We start from the raw sequence: 19,182 nt of genomic DNA on the forward strand, positions 1-19,182 counted from the left end.
GGAACCACTAAACATTTTAACCATGGTCTTCTACCTTGACCCAGAGATATGAAATCATGCATAAGAAAGATCATAAGAAACTCAAATAAGATTCATAGACAATCTGATCATAAATCCACAATTCATCGGATCTCGACAAACACACCACAAAAGAAGATTACATCGGATAGATCTCCATGAAGATCATGGAGAACTTTGTATTGAAGATCCAAGAGAGAGAAGAAGCCATCTAGCTACTAGCTATGAACCCGTAGGTCTATGGTGAACTACTCACGAATCATCGGAGAGGTCATGGTGTTGATGAAGAAGCCCTCCGTATCCGAATCCCCTCCGACAGGGCACCAGAACGTGCCCCAGATGGGATCTTGCGGAAACAGAAGCTTGCGGCGGCGGAAAAGTATTTTCGGGGCTCTCTTGATTTTTTCTGGGATTTTAGGGAATATATAGGCGAAGGAGCTATGGCAGAGGAGGCCCAGGGAGCCCGCAAGCCTGGGAGGCGCGGGCCCCCCTGACCGCGCCATGAGGGCTTGTGGGGTCCCTGGTGACTGATACGTCCATTTTGCATCATGTTTTCATGTTGATATTTATCGCTTCTTGGGCTATTATTTCACTTCACGGTACAATACTTATGCCTTTTCTCTCTTATTTTGCAAGGTTTACATGAAGAGGGAGAATTCTGGCCTGAAAGTGGAGCAAAGTTGAGATACCTATTCTGCGGAACTCCAAACGCCGTAAAAATCAACGAGGATTTTTTTACGGATTTATAAAAAATACTGGGCCGAAGAAGTGCCAGAGGGGCGCGTCTAGGTGGACACAAGCCTGCACGGCGCGACCACCCCCCAGGCCGCGCCATGAGGGCTTGTGGGCAGCCTGCTGGCCCACTGGCCCCCCTCTTCTGCTATATGAAGGGTTTCGTCCAGAAAAAAATCAGGGAGGAGCTTTTCCGTGGATTCACCGCGGCCACGAGGCGGAACTTGAGCAGAACCAATCTAGAGCTCCGGAGGACAATCCTGCCGGGGAAACTTCCCTCCCGGAGGGGGAAATCGTCGCCATCGTCACCACCAACACTCCTCTCATCGGAGGGGACTCGTCACCGTCAACATCTTCATCAGCACCATCTCATCTCCAAACCCTAGTTCATCACTTGTAACCAATCTCCGTCTCGCGACTCCGATTTGTACTTGTAAGGTTGCTAGTAGTGTTGATTACTCTTTGTAGTTGATGCTAGTTGGATTACTTGGTGGAAGAGTTTATGTTCAGATCCTTGATGCTACTCATTACCTCTCTGGTCATGAATATGATTATGCTTTGTGAGTAGTTACTTTTGTTCCTGAGGACATGGAATAAGTCATGCTAATAGTAGTCATGTGAATTTGGTATTCGTTCGGTATTTCGATATGTTGTATGTTGTTTTTCCTCTAGTGGTGTAATGTGAACGTTGACTACATACCTCTTCACCATTATTTGGGCCTAGAGGAAGGCATTGGGAAGTAGTAAGTAGATGATGGGTTGCTAGAGTGACAGAAGCTTAAACCCTAGTTGATGCGTTGCTTCGCAAGGGGCTGATTTTGATCCACTAGTATAATGCTATGGTTAGATTTTGTCTTAATTATTCTTTCGTAGTTGCGGATGCTTGCGAGAGGGGTTACTCATAAGTGGCATGCTTGTCCAAGTAAGGGCAGTACCCAAGCGCCTGTCCACCCACATATCAAACTATCAAAGTAACGAACGCGATTCATATGAACATGATGAAAACTAGCATGACAGAAATTCCCGTGTGTCCTCGGGGGCGTCTTTCCTCCTATATGACTTTGTCCAGGCTTGTCCCTTGCTACAAAAGGGATTGGGCCACTTTGCTGCACCGTTGCTACTCTTGTGACTTGTTGCTCTCTATGAATCATCTGACCACACAATCACTTGTTACCGACAATTTCAGTGCATGCAGATTTTACCTTGCTGAAAACCACTTGTCAGATCCTTCTGCTCCTCGTTGATTTCGACACTCTTACTTATCGAAAGGACTACGATTGATCCCCTATACTTGTGGGTCATCAAGACTCTTTTCTGGCGCCGTTGCCGGGGAGTGAAGCGCCTTTGGTAAGTGGAACTTGGTAAGGAAACATTCACATATTGTGCTGAAATTTATTGGGACTCGTCACTATGGATACTAATTATTTGAGGGGCTTGTTCGGGGTATCTTCAACTCGAATGGAAGCACAAATAGTTGCTCCTCAACCTTCTGCACCTATTGAAAATATTTGCTTTGAATTTCCCCCGAGTATGCTTGAGAAACTGCTGGCTAATCCTTTTACAAGAGATGTAACATCACATCCAGACTTGCATCTAATCTATGTAGATGAGGTTTGTTGTTTATTTAAGTTTGCAGGTTTGCCCGACGATGAGATCAAGAAGAAGGTCTTTCCTTTATCTTTGAAGGATAAGGCGTTGACATGGTATAGGCTATGTGATGACACTGGATCATGGGACTACAATCGGTTGAAATTGGAATTTCATCAAAAGTTTAATCCTATGCATTTAGTACATCGTGATCGGAATTATATTTACAATTTTTGGCCACGTGACAGAGAAAGAATCGGTCAAGCTTGGGGGAGGCTTAAATCAATGCTATATTCATGCCCAAATCATGAGCTCTCGAGAGAAATTATCATTCAGAACTTCTATGCTCGGCTTTCTCATGATGCTCGCACCATGCTTGGCACTTCTTGTACCGGTTCTTTTATGAAGAGAGATATTGACTTCAAATGGAATTTATTGGAGAGAATTAAACGCAACTCTGAAGATTGGGAGCTTGAAGAAGGTAAGGAGTCAGGTATGAATTTCACGTTTGATTGCGTTAAATCCTTTGTTGAGACAAATACCTTTAGTGATTTTAGCGCTAAGTATGGACTTGACTCTGAGATAGTAGCTTCATTGTGTGAATCATTTGTCGCTCATATGGATCTCCCCAAAGAGAAGTGGTTTAAATATCATCCTCCTTTAGAACTCAATGTAGTTGAATAGAAAGTCATTGCCTATAATGATCCTGTTGTTCTCAGTGCTTACATTGAGAAACCACCTTTCCCTCTTAGGATAAAGGATCATTCTAAAGCTTCAACTGTGATACATAGAGGCTATATTAGAACACCTACACCCCCTGAGCAAATTAGAGTTGAACCTAGCATTGCTATTATCAAAGATCTTCTGTCCGACGATGTTGAGGGACATAATATTTACTTCTATGAAGATGCTGCTAGAATTGCTAAACCTCGCGTTAGAGATAAACATTTGCATGTTGTTGGCATGCCTGTTGTTTTTGTTAAGATAGGAGATCATTGTTATCATGGCTAATGTGACGTGGGTGCTAGTGTTAGTGTAATACCTCGGTCCTTATATTATGAAATCAAAGATGAGATTGCACCTGTTGATAGAGCCTATTGATGTCACTATTCAGCTTGCCAATAGAGATACTATCTACCGTGTGGGAATTGTTAGGGATGTTGAAGTCTTGTGTGGTAAAATCAGGGCATCAACGAAAACACTTTTCCGCCGCCGCAAGCTTCCGTTTCCGCGAGATCTCATCTGGAGACCCTTCCCGGTGCCCTGCCGGAGGGGACTTTGGAGTTGGAGGGCTTCTACATCAACATCATCGCCTCTCCAATGACTCGTGAGTAGTCCACTTCAGACCTACGGGTCCGTCGTTAGTAGCTAGATGGCTTCTTCTCTCTCTTGGATCTTCAATACAAAGTTCTCCATGATCTTCATGGAGATCTATCCGATGTAATCCTCTTTGGCGGTGTGTTTGTCGAGATCCGACGAATTGTGGATTTGTGATTAGATTATCTATGAATTATATTTGAGTCTTTGCTGATTTCTTATATGCATGATTTGATATCCTTGTAAGTCTCTCCGAGTCTTGGGTTTTGTTTGGCCAACTAGATCTATGATACTTGCAATGGGAGAAGTGCTTGGTTTTGGGTTCATACCATGCGGTGACCTTTCCCAGTGATAGAAGGGGAAGCAAGGCACGCATCGTGTTGTTGCCCTCAAGGGTAACAAGATGGGCTTTCATCGGAGATTTGAGATTGTCCATCTACATCATGTCATCTTGCTTAAGGCGTTACTCTGTTCCTTTGAACTTAATACACTAGATGCATGCTGGATAGCGGTTGGTGTGTGGAGTAATAGCAGTAGATGCAGAAAGTATCGGTCTACTTGTTTTGGGCATGATGCCTATAGATATAATCATTGCCATAGATAACGTCAGGACTTTGCGCGGTTCTATCAGTTTCTCGACAGTAATTCGTTCACCCACCATATACTTGCTTTCATGAGAAAAGCCACTAGTGAACACTACGGCCCCCGGGTCTATTCACAACTATCGTCTCCACTTTCACTTTTACTTTGCTTTGTTTACTTTTTGCTTTTAGTTCTCACTTTGCAAACAATCTATAAGGGATTGACAACCCCTTCATAGCGTTGGGTGCAAGCTCTTTGTGTTTGTGCAGGTACTTGTGACTTGACGCGATCCTCCCACTGGATCGATACCTCGGTTCTCAAACTGAGGGAAATACTTACCGCCGCTGTGCTACATCACCCTTTCCTCTTCAAGGGAACACCAACGCAAGGCTCCAAGGCCGCGGGGAAATCCTTGGCATATTTGCCAAGGAAGTCCCTATAGGCGTAGCCCGTAGCAGCAGGATTCCTGGCGCCGTTGCCAGGGAAGGTCTCTTGTCGCAGTAGCAATAGTGCCCAGAGAAACTATGCCACTACGGAGAAGGAAGTTTTAGCAGTCGTGTTTGCATGTGAAAAGTTCAGGTCTTACATAGTTGATTCCAAAGTCACTATTTACACTGATCATGATGCTATTAAGTACCTAATGGAGAAGAAGGACGCTAAACCTAGACTTATCAGATGGGTTCTCTTGCTACAAGAGTTTGATTTACACCTTGTCGACAAAAAGGGTGCTGATAACCCCGTAGAAGATAACTTGTCTAGGTTGGAGAATGTTCTTGATGACCCACAACCTATTGATGATAGCTTTCCGATGAGCAATTGAATGTCATCAATGCTTCACATAGTGCACCGTGGTATGCTGATTATGCAAACTATATCGTTGCCAAATATATACCACCTAGTTTCACGTACCAGCAAAAGAAGAAATTCTTCTTTGACTTGAGACATTACTTTTGGGATGATCCTCACCTTTATAAGGAAGGAGTAGATGGTGTTATTAGACGTTGTGTACCTGAACATGAACAGGGACAGATCCTACACAAGTGTCACTCTGAGGCCTACGGAGGACACCATGCGGGAGATAGAACTGCACACAAGTTATTGCAATCAGGTTTCTATTGGACCACTCTCTTAAAGGATGCCCGTAAGTTTGTCTTGTCTTGTGACGAATGTCAAAGAATAGGTAATATTAGGAAACATCAGGAAATGCCTATGAACTATTCACTTGTCATTGAACCATTTGATGTTTCGGGCTTTGATTATATGGGACCTTTTCCAAAATCGAACGGGTATACGCACATCTTAGTTGCTGTTGATTACGTCACTAAGTGGGTAGAGGCTATCCGCACTAGTAGTGCTGATCACAACACCTCTATCAGGATGCTGAAAGAAGTTATCTTCCCTAGATTTGGAGTCCCTAGATATCTAATGACTGACGGTGGTTCGCACTTCATTCATGGTGCTTTCCGTAAAACGCTTGCTAAGTACGATGTCAACCATAGAATTGAGTCTCCCTATCACCCTCAGTCCAGTGGTCAAGTAGAGCTAAGTAATAAAGAGATTAAACTGATTCTGCAAAAGACTGTCAACAGGTCTAGAAAGAATTGGTCTAAGAAGCTCGATGATGCACTGTGTCATATAGAACTGCCTATAAGAATCCCATGGGCATGTCCCCGTATAAAATGGTGTATGGTAACGCATGTCATTTATCTCTTCAGCTAGAGCATAAAGCTTATTGGGCAATCAAAGAACTCAACTTTGATTTCAAACTTGCCGGTGAGAAGAGGTTATTTGATATTAGCTCGCTTGATGAGTGGAGAACTCAGGCATATGAGAATGCCAAGCTGTTCAAATAGAAGGTTAAGAGGTGGCATGATAAGAGGATACAAAAACGTGAGTTCAATGTAGGTGATTATGTCTTGCTATATAATTCTCCTTTAAGATATTTTGCACGCAAGCTTCTCTCTAAATGGGAAGGTCCCTATATTGTTGAGGAAGTATATCGTTCCGGTGCTATCAAGATCAACAACACGGAAGGTAATTGTCCGAGAGTGGTAAATGGGCAGAGAATCAAGCATTATATCTCAGGTACTCCCATAAATGTTGAAAGCAATATTATGAATACCACAACTCCGGAAGAATACCTAAGGAATATTTATCAGCTTGTTTCAGACTCCGAAAACGAAGAGGTATGTGATTCGGTAAGAAAACAGAGTCCAAAACTTTTCCGGTAGGAATTTTTCTCCGTTTTGGAATATTTGAAAAAATGCAAAAATTGGAAGTAGTCCGGAAAGTGCGCGAGGAGGCGACAAGCCTCCACGGCACGGGCCCACCCCCTGGCCGCGTCGTGAGGGCTTGTGGCCACCTCGTGTGCCTCCCGGACTCCGTTTTCGTGCGGGGTACTCCTTCTGGTCTGAAAAATCATTATATATACTCCCGTTTGGTATGACCCCTGCATCACGCAGATCTCTTCTGTTTTTCGTTTTGAGCCTGTTTTCTGCCGCGGATTTAGAGCAAGATGTCGTCCCAGGAATCTGTGGGGGAGAACAATCTCCGTCAAATCTATGGAGAAGTTCATGCTGATTTGAAACGGATGGAGGTCATGGAGGCTAAGGAAACGCTACCTAAAGAAACCAAGGGCAAAGCTAAGGAGAAGGATCAGGAATGGGACGAAGTGCAATCTGTGCTCAACAAGGAAGAAGTTGAAGAAGTGGATTTCCTCCAACCCTACCTCCACCTACTGTCTCCATCTTTGATTGAACTCTTGAGGTTTTGTGAAACAACTCGTGCTCGCAATACTTGTCTCACTCGTGAAGTTGTTTTGCTGGAAAAACATATCGCAGATCTGCAAGGTATAAATCAAAGATTAATGGCCCTCTTGGAGTCAAAGATTGCAACCACTCCTCCACCTTCACCACCAAAGGAAGACAACTAAGCATTGGTATGGGCAATCCCCTTGGCTTGTGCCAAGCTTAGGGGAGTTTCCCCGGTATCGTATCATCATCACATCTTTTGCCTTTACCTTTGTTTTAGTTTTTATTTTTAGTTTTCTCTTTCTCTAGTAGTTTAAAAGTCTTAGTGTTTTAGTCTTGAGTTTTGCTTTGTGCCACCCCCGATGTATTCGAGCTCGTGAGCCATATAATACATAGTGTCTTAGTTGAAGGGCTTTGCCTCTTGCCATGATCAAAAGATTGAGAATAGAACAAAAGCATGAATACAAAATGTAGACAAAGTTGTTGAGGGTAGATCTTATGGGAAGTGATGGCTTCACATATAAAAAGAATGGGGATTGAAACTTGTTGACGGTAGACAAACGTAGACCTTAGTCATTGTTGCAATTAATAGGAAGTGATAAAGAATGAGAGGTCCACATAAAAATATTTCATCTCTGACACCATCTATGATTGTGAACACTCACAAAACTATTACATGCTGAGAAGTAGATGTTGGACAAGGAAGACAACATAATGAATTGTGTTTGCTTGGCTCCGAACAATGTTATATGATTAGAGATCCCTTAGCATGTGAAGATTGCTTCGACATCTTTTCAGCCAAAACCTCCCGCACCAAGTAGAGATAGTACTTGTGCATCCATAAACCTTCAAACCAGTTTTGCCATGAGTTTCCACCATACCTACCTATGGATTGAACAAGATCCCTCAAGTAAGTTGTCATCGGTGCAAGCAATAAAAGTTGCTCTCCAATATGTATGATCTATTAGTGTGTGGAAAATAAGCTTTGTACGAACCTGTGATGAGGAAGACATAAAAGCGACAGACTGCATAATAAAGTTCTTTATCACACGAGGCAATATCAAGTGACGTTCCTCCGCACTAAGAGGACACGCATCCAAACGTTAAAAGCGCATGAAAACCTCTGCTTCCCTCTACGAAGGGCCTATCTTATACCTTTACTTTTTGCCCTTGAAAGAGTCATGGTGATCTTCACCAATCCCCTATTTCGCCTTTATCTTGGCTACCGTCATATGCTATGGAAAGATCTATATTCATATGTCAACTTGGAGGTAAGTATTCATGAATTATTATTGTTGACATTACCCTTGAGGTAAGCACTTGGGAGGCAAAACTGTAAGCCCCTATCTTTCTCTGTGTCCTGCTGAAACTTTGATCTCATGAGTACCACGTGAGTTGTAGCAATTGTATAGAACGAAAGAATGATTGAGTATGTGGATTAGCTTTACAAGCTCTTATCTGACCCTTTCTGATGTTGTGATAAATTGCAATTGCTTCAATGACTAAAGGCTATCGGTTGTTACTTCTCGGTAAGGTTCTTGATCCATGCTTTACTTTGTGAAGGATTTCTCACTTTAGCATGAGAGATTATATGTTGGTATTGCTGTTCTGATCTTGGTCATGATGCATGCATGTTCGTATCTTGTTTTGTCGACACCTCTCTCCCTAAACATGTGGACACATTTATTGAGCTAGGTTTTCGCTTGAGGACAAGCGAGGTCTAAGCTTGGGGGAGTTGATACGTCCATTTTGCATCATGTTTTCATGTTGATATTTATCGCTTCTTGGGATGTTATTTCACTTCACGGTACAATACTTATGCCTTTTCTCTCTTATTTTTCAAGGTTTACATGAAGAGGGAGAATGCCGACAACAGGAATTCTGGCCTGAAAGTGGAGCAAAGTTCAGATACCTATTCTGCGCAACTCCAAACGCCGTAAAAATCAACGAGGATTTTTTTCCAGATTTATAAAAAATACTGGGCCCAAGAAGTGCCAGAGGGGCGCGTGCACGTGGCCACAAGCCTGCACGGCGCGACCACCCCCTAGGCCGCGCCATGAGGGCTTGTGGGCAGCCTGCTGGCCCGCTGGCCCCCATCTTCTGCTATATGAAGGGTTTCGTCCAGAAAAAAAAATCAGGGAGGAGCTTTTTTCTTTTATTCGCCGCCGTCACGAGGCCGAACTTGAGCAAAACCAATCTAGAGCTCCGGCAGGACGATCCTGCTGGGGAAACTTCCCTCCCGGAGGGGTAATCGTCGCCATCGTCATCACCAACACTCCTCTCATCGGATAGGACTCGTCACCATCAACATCTTCATCAGCACCATCTCATTTCCAAACCCTAGTTCATCACTTGTAACCAATCTCCGTCTCGCGACACCGATTGGTACTTGTAAGGTTGCTAGTAGTGTTGATTACTCTTTGTAGTTGATGCTAGTGGGATTACTTGGTGGAAGAGTTTATGTTCAGATCCTTGATGCTATTCATTACCTCTCTGGTCATGAATATGATTATGCTTTGTGAGTAGTTACTTTTGTTCCTGAGGACATGGGATAAGTCATGCTAATAGTAGTCATGTGAATTTGGTATTCGTTCGGTATTTTGATATGTTGTATGTTGTTTTTCCTCAAGTAGTGTCATGTGAACGTCGACTACATAACACTTCACCATTATTTGGGCCTAGAGGAAGGCATTCGGAAGTAGTAAGCATATGATGGGTTGCTAGAGTGATAGAAGCTTAAACCCCAGTTTATGCGTTGCTTCGTAAGGGGATGATTTGTATCCACTAGTTTAATGCTATGGTTAGACTTTATCTTAATTCTTCTTTCGTAGTTGCGGATGCTTGCGTGAGGGGTCCAAGTAAGGGCAGTACCCAAGCTCCGGTCCACCCACATATCAAACTATCAAAGTAATGAACATGAATCATATGAACATGATGAAAACTAGCATGACAGAAATTCCCGTGTGTCCTCGGGAGCGTTTTTCCTCCTATAAGACTTTGTCCAGGCTTGTCCCTTGCTACAAAAGGGATTGGGCCACTTTGCTGCACCGTTGGTACTTTTGTTACTTGTTGCTTGCTACGAATCATCTCACCACACAATCACCTGTTACAGACAATTTCAGTGCCTGCAGAAAACCACTTGCTGAAAACCACTTATCACATCCTTCTGCTCCTCGTTGGGTTCGACACTCTTACTTATCGAAAGGACTACGATTGATCCCTTATACTTGTGGGTCATCAGTGACCCTCTGCTGCGGCAACAAAAGTCCTTCCCTGGCTTGTAGGAATTCTTCTTGTTACTTCTCTGGTATGCGTCGGTTTATCCCTAGAAGAGGGAAGGGTGATGCAGCACATTAGCAGTAAGTATTTCCCTCAGTTTGAGAACCAAGGTATCGATCCAGAAGGAGGGCCTCGTCAAGTCCAAAGTACCTGCGCAAACACAAACAAGCTTGCACCCAACGCTTCAAAAGGGTTGTCAATCCCTTCAAGATTGTTTGCAAAGTGAGATCTGAAGGCGGAAAGTGCAACGAAGTAAAAAGTGTAAGGCTGAAAATATGGTGTGGAGTAGACCCTAGGGGCCATAGTGTTCACTAGAGGCTTCTCTCATAATAGCAAATATCATGGTGGGTGAACAAATTACTGTCGAGCAATTGATAGAACCGCGCAAAGTCATGACGATATCTAAGGCAATGATCCAGCATATAGGCATCACGTCCGAGACAAGTAGACCGATACTTTCTGCATCTACTACTATTACTCACACATCGGCCGCTATCCAGCATGCATCTAGTGTATTGAGTTAATGCAGAACAGAGTAACGTTTTAAGCAAGATGACATGATGTAGAGGGATAATATCAAACCAATGATAAAACCCCATCTTTTTACCCTTGATGGCAACAACACGATACGTACCTCGCTAACCCTTCTATCACTGGGTGAGGTCACCGCACGGTATGAACCCAAAACCAAGCACTTCTCCCATTGCAAGAATCATAGATCTAGTTGGCCAAACAAAACCCACAACTCGAAGGGAATTACAAGGATATGAAATCATGCATAAGAGAGATCAGAAGAAACTCAAATAAGATTCATAGATAAGCTGATCATAAATCCACAATTCATCGGATCTCGACAAACACACCGCAAAAGAAGATTACATCGGATAGATCTCCATGAAGATCATGGAGAACTTTGTATTGAAGATCCAAGAGAGAGAAGAAGCCGTCTAGTTACTAGCTATAGACCCATAGGTCTACGGTGAACTACTCACGCATCATCGGAGAGGTCATGGTGTTGATGGAGAAGCCCTGCGTGTCCGAATCCCCCCTCCGGCAGGGCACCAGGACGTGCCCCAGATGGGATCTTGCGGAGACAGAAGCTTGCGGCGGCGAAAAAGTAATTGCGACCGTCTCTTGATTTTTTTTGGGAATATTTGGGAATTTATAGGCGCAAGATCTAGGTCAGGAGACCTCCAAGGGGCCCACAAGCCTGGATGGCGCGCCCCCTGGCCGCGGGGTGGGGGCTTGTGGGGCCCCTAGGGCTCTTCTGGCTTGGCTCCCAAGTCCTCCGATCTTCTTCCGTTCCAGAAAAATCTTTTCGGGGATTTTCTTCCATTTGGACTCCGTTTCAAAATCTCCTCTGAAAGGGGTCAACAACATGGAAAAAACATGAACTAGCACTTGGCACTGAGTTAATAAGTTAGTCCCAGAAAATAAATAAAAGGCATGCAAAACATAAAAAGTTTGACAAGATAATAGCATGAAACCATCAAAAATTATAGATACGTTGGAGACGTATGAAGCATCCCCAAGCTTAACTCCTGCTCGTCCTCGAGTAGGGAAGTGATAAAGAATGAATTTTTGATGTGGAATGCTACCTAGCATAGTTGTCCTTTGCAACTTCTTTCACGTGGCATGAACGTTCAGATCCGTAAGATTCAAAACAATAGTTTGCTATTGACATGAAAACAATAATACTTCAAGCAAACTAGCAAGGTAATCATGAACTTTCAAAATAACAAGGCCAAAGAAAGTTATCCCTACAAAGTCATATAGTCTGGCTATGCTCCATCATCCTCACACAACTAATGTAAATCATGCACAACCCCGGAATTGGCCAAGTAATTGTTTTTGGACTCTTACTTTCTCAAACTTTTTATAACTATCACGCAATACATGAGCGCGAGCCATGGATATAGCACTATAGGTGGAATAGAGTGTGGTGGTGGTTGTGAGACAAAAAGCCGGAGATGGTCACACTGACTCGGTGTATCAATAGGCTATGGAGATGCCCGTTAATAGATATCAATGTGAATGAGTAGGGATTGCCATACAAGAGATGCACTAGAGCTATAAGTATGTGAAAGCTCAAGAGGAAAACTAGTGGGTGTGCATCCAACCTGCTTGCTCATGAAGACCTAGGGCAATTTTGAGGAAACCCGTCATTGGAATATACAAGCCAAGTAATAAAACGAAGATTCCCACTAGCATATGGTAGTGACAAAGCAAGAAGCTCTCAATCATGACGAACATGGTGCTAACATGAAGCACAAGTGTGTAAAAAGATAGTAGCATTGTCCCTTCTCTCTTTTTCTCTTATTTCTTTTTTTTATTTGGGCTCTTAGGCCTCTTTTTTTATTTTCTTTTATTTTTTGTTTTTGGGCTCTTTGGCCTCTTTTTTTCCCTGACATGGGACAATGCTCTAATAATGATGATCATCACACTTTTTAGTTACTCAAAGCTCAAAGATCATAATGATGATGACTCCATAGGAAATGCCTCCGGCAGTGTATCGGGATGTGCAACGATCTAGTATGATCATGCAATGGCAATATGAGAGTGACGACACAAGTCATGAGAAGAAACGGTGGGAGTTGCATGGCAATATATCTCGGAATGGCTATGAAAATGCCATAGTAGGTAGGTATGGTTGTTGTTTTGAGGAAGGAATTTGATGGGTTTGTGCACCGGCGAGAATTGCGCGGCACTAGAGAGGCTAGCAATGGTGGAAGGTGAAAGTGCATCTATACCATGGGCTCACATTAGTCATGAAGAACTCATATACTTATTGCGAAAGTTTTTATTAGTAATTGAAACAAAGTGCTAAACGCATACTCCGAGGGGAAGGGTTGGTAGGTGTAAACTGATACGTCCATTTTGCATCATGCTTTCATGTTGATATTTATCGCTTTATGGACTATTATTATACTTTGTGGCACCATATTTATGCCTTTTCTCTCTTATTTTGCAAGGTTTATTTGAAGCGGGAGAATACCAGCAGCTAGAATTCTGGACTAGAAAAGGAGCATGTCTAAGTCCTTTATTCTGCGCAACTCCAAATGCCTTAAAAATCAACGTGGAATTTTTTGGGAATATATAAAAAATACTGGGCGAAAGAAGTACCAGAGGGGAGCTACCAGGGGCCCACAAGCCTGGTAGCCGCCACCTACCCCCTGGCGGCGACTACAGGGCTCGTGGGCACCCTAGCGGCCCACTGGCCCCCTCTTTTGCTATATGATGGGTTTCGTCCAGGAAAAAATCAGGGTAGAGCTTTTTCGTGGATTCTCCGCCGCCACGAGGCGGAACTTTTGCAGAACCAATCTAGAGCTCCGGCAGGACGATCCTCCCGGGGAAACTTCCCTACCGGAGGGGGAAATCGTCGCCATCGTCATCACCAACACTCCTCTCGTCGGAGGGGAGTCATCTCCATCAACATCTTCATCAGCACCATCTCCTCTCCAAACCCTAGTTCATCTCTTGTAACCAATCTCCATCTCGCGACTCCGATTGGTACTTGTAAGGTTGCTAGTAGTGTTGATTACTCTTTGTAGTTGATGCTAGTTGGATTACTTGGTGGAAGAGTTTATGTTCAGATCCTTGATGCTACTCATTACACCTCTGATCATGATTATGATTATGCTTTGTGAGTAGTTACTTTTATTCCTGAGGACATGGGATAAGTCATGCTGATAATAGTCATGTGAATTTGGTATTCGTTCGGTATTTTGATATGATGTATGTTGTATTTTCCTCTAGTGGTGTTATGTGAACGTCGACTACATAACACTTCACCATCTTTGGGCCTAGAGGAAGGCATTGGGGAGTAGTAAGTAGATGATGGGTTGCTAGAGTGACAGAAGCTTAAACCCCAGTCTATGCGTTGCTTCGTAAGGGGCTGATTTGGATCCACTAGTTTAATGCTATGGTTAGACGTTGTCTTAATTCTTCTTTCATAGTTGCGGATGCTTGCAAGAGGGGTTAGTCATAAGTGGTATGCTTGTCCAAGTAAGGGCAGTACCCAAGCACCGGTCCACCCACATATCAAACTATCAAAGTAACGAACGCGAATCACATGAACATGATGAAACTTGCATGACAGAAATTCCCGTGTGTCCTCGGGAGCGCTTTTCCTCCTATAAGACTTTTCTCAGGCTTGTCCCTTGCTACAAAAGGGATTGGGACACTTTGCTGCACCTTTTCTACTACTTGTTACTCGTTACTTTTCACCTGCTACGTTTCACCTCACTACACCATCACTTGTTACCGCTACTTTCAGTGCTTGCAGTTATTACCTTAATGAAAACCGTTTATCAAAGCCTTCTGCTCCTCATTGGGTTCGACACTCTTACTTATCGAAAGGACTACGATTCATCCCCTATACTTGTGGGTCATCAAGACTCTTTTCTGGCGCCGTTGCTGGGGAGTGAAGCGCCTTTGGTAAGTGGAATTTGGTCAGGAAACATTTATATATTGTGCTGAAATTTATTCTCACTTGTCACTATGGAAACTGTTCCTTTGAGGAATTTGTTCGGGGTATCTTCACCACGAACGGAAGCACGAGGAGTTGCTCCTCAACTTGAGGTACCTACTGAAAATATCTTTTATGTAATTCCTTCGGGTATGCTTGAGAAACTGCTGGCTAATCCTTTTACAAGAGATGGATCATCACATCCAGACTTGCATCTAATCTATGTAGATGAAGTTTGTGGTTTATTTAAGCTTGCAGGTTTGCCCTAGGATGAGGTAAAGAAGAAAGTCTTTCCTTTATCTTTGAAGGATAAGGCGTTGACATGGTATAGGCTATGTGATGATACTGGATCATGGGACTACAATCGGTTGAAATTGGAATTTCATCAAAAGTTGAAATTGGAATTATATTTATAACTTTTGGCCCCGTGACAGGGAAAGCATAGCTCAAGCTTGGGGGAGGCTTAAATTAATGCTATATTCATGCCCCAATCATGAGCTCTCGAGAGAGATTATCACTCAAAACTTTTATGCTCGGCTTTCTCAAGATGATCGTACCATGCTTGACACTTCTTGTACCGGTTCTTTTATGAAGAAGGATATTGACCACAAGTGGAATTTATTGGAAAGAATCAAACATAACTCTGAAGATTGGGAGCTTGAAGAAGGTAAAGAGTCATGTATGAATTTCCAGTTTGATTGCGTTAAATCTTTTGTTGAAACAAACACCTCTATAGATTTTAGCGCTAAGTATGGACTTGACTCTGTGATACGTAGAGGTTACATTAGACCACTTGCACCCCCTGAGGAAATTAGAGTTGAACCTAGTGTTGCTAAAATCAAAGATCTCTTAGCCGAAGACATAGACGGGCATGTTATCAAATTCTGTGAGGACTCCGCTAGAATTGCTAAACCTCACGCGAAAGACAAATACAGACCTGTAGTTGGCCTGCCCGTTGTTTCTGTTAAGATAGGAGATCACTGTTATCATGTTTTATGTGATATGGGTGCTAGTGTTAGTGCAATACCCCGGTCCCTATATGATGAAATCAAAGATGGGATTGCACCTGCTGAGTTAGAACCCATTGATGTCACTATTACGCTAGCTAATAGGGACACTATCTGCCCTCTGGGAATTGTGAGAGACGTAGAAGTCCTGTGTGGTAAGATGAAGTATCCTACTGATTTCCTCGTCCTTGCTACTGCACAAGATAGCTTTTGTCCCATCATATTTGGTAGACCCTTTCTCAACACTGTCAATGCTCATATTGATTGCATTAAACATACTGGCACTGTTAGGTTCGAGGGTGTGTCTCATGAATTTAACTTCTCCAAGTTTGTAAGACAACCCCATGAAAAAGAGTCGTCTGGTAGGGATGAAATCATTGCTCTTGCATCTATTGCCGTACCTCCTACGGATCCTTTAGAGCAATATCTGCTTGAGCATGCAAAATGATATGCATATGCATGAAAGAGATGAGATAGATAAAACTGTTTTAGAACAATATCCTATTCTCAAGAATAATCTGCCGGTTGAACTGCTTGGGGATCCTCCCCCACCAAAGGGTGATCCTGTGTTCGAGCTAAAACAGTTACCAGATACTATTAAGTATGCCTACCTTGATGAGAAGGAGATATATCATGTTATTATTAGTGCTCACCTCTCTAATCACGAAGAGAAGAAATTATTAAAAACTTTGAGGAAGCATCGTGCGGCTATTGGATATACTCTTGATGATCTTAAGGGTATTAGTCCCACTTCTTGTCAGCACAAGACTAAAACTGACCCTGATTCTAAACCAGTTGCTGATCATCAAAGGAGATTAAATCCTAAGATGAAAGAGGTCGTGAGAAAAGAAATATTAAAGCTTCTGGAAGCAGGAATCATTTATCCTGTTGCTCATAGTGATTGGGTAAGTCCAGTACATTGCGTACCTAAGAAGGGAGGTATCACCGTCGTTTCTAATGATAAGAAGGAACTAATCCCATAGAGGATTATTACTGGCTATAGGATGGTGATAGACTTCCGGAAAATGAACAAGGCAACCAGGAAAGACCATTATCCTTTGTCGTTTATCGACCAAATGCTAGAAAGGCTATCTAAACACACACACTTCTGCTTTCTAGACGGTTATTCAGGTTTCTCGCAAATACCTGTTGCATAATCTGATCAGGAGAAAACCACTTTCACCTACCCCTTCGGTACCTTTGCTTACAGACGTATGCCTTTTGGCTTATGCAATGCACCTGCCACCTTTCAAAGATGTATGATGGCTATATTCTCTGACTTTTGTGAAAAGATTGTTGAGGTTTTCATGGATGATTTCTCCGTTTATGGTTCTTCCTTTGACGATTGCCTCAATAATCTTGATCGAGTCTTACCGAGATGCAAAGAAACCAACCTCGTCTTGAACTGGGAGAAGTGCCACTTCCTGGTTAATGAAGGCATCGTCTTAGGACACAAAATCTCTGAGAAAGGCATTGAAGTTGATAAGGCTAAGGTTGATGCAATTGAGAAAATGCCTTGCCCCACAAATATCAGAGGTATATGAACTTTCCTAGGTCATGATGGTTGCTATAGAAGGTTCATTAAAGACTTCTCTAAGATTTCTAGGCCTCTTACCAACTTCTTGCAGAAGGATGTTCCGTTTGTTTTTGATGAAGATTGTGAGGAAGCTTTCAAAATACTTAAGAAGGCCTTGATAACTGCACCTATTGTTCAACCACCTAATTGGAACTTGCCCTTTGAAATCATGTGTGATGCTAGTGATTACGCTGTTGGTGTTGTTCTAGAACAAAGAGTTGACAAGAAGTTGAATGTTATTCACTACGCTAGTAAAACTCTAGACAGTGCCCAAAGAAACTATGCCACTACGGAGAAGGAGTTTTTAGCAGTCATGTTTGCATGTGAAAAGTTCAGATCTTATATAGTTGACTCCAAAGTCACTATTCACTCTGATCATGCTGCTATTAAGTACCTTATGGAGAAGAAGGACGCTAAGCCTAGGCTAATCAGATGAGTTCTCCTGCTACAGGAATTTGATTTGCACGTTGTTGACCAAAAGGGTGCTGATAATCGTGTAGCAGGTAACTTGTCTAGGCTAGAGAATGTCCTTGATGACCCATGACCTATTGATGACAGCTTTCCTGATGAGCAATTAAATTTCATCCGCACTTCACATAGTGCACCGTGGTATGCTGATTACGCAAACTATATCGTAGCCAAATACATATCACCCAGTTTCACCTATCCTCAAATGAAGAAATTCTTCTTTGACTTGACACACTACTTTTGGGATGATCCTCACCTTTATAAGGAAGGAGTAGATGGTGTTATTAGACGTTGTGTGCCTGAACATGAACAGGGATAGATCTTGCAGAAATGTCATTCCAAAGCCTACGGAGGACACCATGCTGGAGATAGAACTGCTCATAAGGTATTGCAATCAGGTTTCTATTGGCCCACTCTCTTCAAGGATGCCCGTAAGTTTGTCTTGTCTTGTGACGAATGCCAAATAATAGGGAACATCGGTAAGCGTCAGGAAATGCCTATGAACTATTCACTTGTCATTGAACCGTTTGATGTCTGGGGCTTTGATTATATGTGACCCTTCCCGAGTTCCAATGGGTACACTCACATCTTAGTCGCTATTGATTATGTCACTAAGTGGGTAGAAGCTATACCCACTAGAAATGCTGATCATCACACCTTTATTAAGATGCTTAAAGAAGTCATTTTCCCAAGATTTGGAGTCCCTAGATTTCTGATGACTGATGGCGGTTCACACTTCATTCATGGTGTTTTCCGCAAGATGGTTGCTAAGTATGATGTCAACCATAGAGTTGCATCTCCTTATCATCCTGAGTCTAGTGGTCAAGTGGAGCTGAGTAATAAGGAGATCAAATTGATCTTACGAAAGACTGTCAATAGATCTCGGAAGAATTGGTCTAGCAAACTTGACGATGAACTATGGGCTTATAGGACTGTTTATAAGAATCCCATGGGCATGTCGCCGTATAAAATGGTTTACGGTAAGGCCTGACATTTACCTCTTGAGTTGGAACACAAAGCTTATTGGGCAATCAAAGAGCTCAACTTCGATTTCAAACTTGCCGGTGAGAAGCGGTTGTTTGATATGAGCTCAGTAGATGAATGGAGGGCCCGGGCATATGAGAATGTCAAGTTGTTCAAGGAAAAGGTTAAGAGATAGCACGATAAAAGAATACAAAAACGAGAGTTCAATGTAGGTGATTATGTCCTGCTATACAATTCTCGCTTAAGATTCTTCGCAGGCAAGCTTTTCCCTAAATGGGAAGATCCTTACATTGTCGAGGAAGTATATCGTTCCGGTGCCATCAAAATCAATAACACGTAAGGTAATTTTCCTAGAGTGGTAAATAGGCAAAGAATCAAGCATTATATCTCTGGTACTCCCATAAATGTTGAGAC

The sequence above is a fragment of the Hordeum vulgare genome, chromosome 3H (genome assembly GCF_904849725.1).
Source record: "Hordeum vulgare subsp. vulgare chromosome 3H, MorexV3_pseudomolecules_assembly, whole genome shotgun sequence".
NCBI lineage: Eukaryota > Viridiplantae > Streptophyta > Magnoliopsida > Poales > Poaceae > Hordeum > Hordeum vulgare.